The following is a 2,113-nucleotide window of genomic DNA, read 5'->3' as shown; positions in this document are numbered from 1 at the left end:
GGTATCGAAACCCGGATTCTAGCTTTGTAAGTCCGCAGACATACCGCTGCGCCACTGGGGGCGAACAAATTTGTTAGTTTTGGTTCGGATATTTGTGGAAAACTACACAAGGGCCATTTATAATAGCCTTCTCTAATTTTAAATTAATTAGCTAGAGAGAAGGCAAACAATTAACACCACCACCGCCAACACTTGAACTACTAGATTTTTTCACGTGCAATTACACCTCGAAGTAACACAACGCTAAATAAAACAGGGATAACACGGACACATTCACCCGTTATGATAACATGTATTAGATATAAAGCAAGTAATACACCAACCACGCTTCTACTCAATAACCAACATTAAATATACTACAAAGTAAAGGGGAAAAAGTGGGATGTATATTCAGGATAAAACTAAATAACAAGGAAGGAATCGAAGTTGGAATTTTTTTTACCTGAATGATATCTTATGCGCATGTTGGCTAAATGTCCAGGTCAGAGAAATTTAGCGTTCAAATATAATCATTCATAATTAAGAAGTAATGACTGGAGAGAAGACAACCAGCCAGCGTTTTGTTCGGGTATTTGAATCTAATAACAGATTTATTGTCAATTCATAACGCGCCCGCAGCCAAAAGTGCGAAGTCTGTTCAGTTGCATCACGTCTCGAACCCCTGACCCTTCGATACACAGCTCAACAAGCTAACTATTGGGCTACACTCGGTCCAATAAGAGAAGACATGGTACAATACTGTAATCAGTAAATAACAGATCATGATATATTCTAAGTACAAAAATAGTTATGATATATATATCAACATAACATAAAGTAGGTGCAAGTAAATGTGAAAGAACAAAGAAAAAGTAAGCTTATATTAAAGTTTTTCTTCATTACCCATTTAAGCCGTCTCCAGCCATTATTAGTCTCAAAGTGGGTTCCTCGTCATCGAAAAAGAAAAAGTAGTTTGGACTACCAATCAGTTTCATATGTTGTTTGTCCTTCATTTGGGTTTTTTGTATCAAGAAAAAGTTAGAGTAAAAATGATGTAGTCAATGAATTGTGCTGTTTACCTGTCTTATTACTAATTAAATGAATAATGCAAGAAATTTTAAAACAAAACGAGAATGTCATGTTTTATGTATATTTAAAAATATAATACATAACACTTCAAAGCAACAACCACGTTCTTAAGCCCAGTTTGTACGCCATGTGATATAAGAACTTTACAACTTTTAAACACCTGATGAATGAAACATATTGCAACCTTCTGTAAAAACGCCCACTAGTAACTATTTGCAATGTGGAACAAACTTGAAGGTATCATAACTGTTAGCCCCTTCCCTACTCCCAGTGGACTTATAACTCTGAAAACCAGATTTCGATATCTGCGGTGGGCACAGCAAAGATAGCCCACTGTGCAGCTTTGTACTTAACTACAAGCAAACGTTTTAGCCGCTACATAGCGGCTCATAGAATGGTTCTGAGTTGTTGTTGTTTTCTCAAGTACAAACTTTTAACTTATAGTTCCGTCATCTCTTGACTGATTTGAATTTTAATTACAGTTTTGGACTCAGGAGGTCAAGCCCCTTCGATTGATGTATTTGACCACGCCCAAGGTAGATTAAATTAGTCTAATTCTGTCTAAAGAATTTCAATTTGAAGGTATACCGGTAGAGATCCTGATGAATAATAAAATAAAATCAGGTATACGCGCCCCTCGCTTGGTATTGCTGGCGCACAAAAATATAGCTAATAAAAACGACAAAAAGGTCTCATAGATCAATTTACTCTAATCCTGTCTGCCTAAAAGAATCTCAAGTGCCGCGGCTACTGAGGAATCCCTCTTGTTTTTAAGAATTGAATCAACTTTAAATATAATATTTATACATGTAGCACATTGGTTTGAAAGTTTGTTAAATATAAATATTAGTTAATACCTCCACAATGATAAGAGAATGAAAGTGCTAGTAATTTAACTTTAGTTTTGGGGGAGGTGAAGTATAGTGTGACGAATTTATTATTATATATTCATTTTAATATCAATGTTTGTTTTAATTAAATTTATATTTACAAATGTACATAACGTATACTGTTAAATATGTATTGCGAAACTCCCACCTATTCT

The 2,113-nt window shown here is 34.8% G+C and overlaps 1 protein-coding gene across 1 annotated transcript in view; it reads right to left on the bottom strand.

Moving 5' to 3' along the window:
- Window positions 1-2,113, bottom strand: part of LOC106470722 (neurogenic protein big brain-like) — a gene marked incomplete at its 3' end in the record, with an annotated part of 67,490 nt that overhangs the window by 18,375 nt on the left and 47,002 nt on the right. The gene's annotated exons all lie outside the window — the stretch shown is intronic.

The sequence above is a fragment of the Limulus polyphemus genome, unplaced genomic scaffold, assembly GCF_000517525.1.
Source record: "Limulus polyphemus unplaced genomic scaffold, Limulus_polyphemus-2.1.2 Scaffold4183, whole genome shotgun sequence".
In the NCBI taxonomy this organism is placed as follows: Eukaryota; Metazoa; Arthropoda; class Merostomata; order Xiphosura; family Limulidae; genus Limulus; species Limulus polyphemus.
This window is presented reverse-complemented; position numbering and strand designations above follow the sequence as displayed.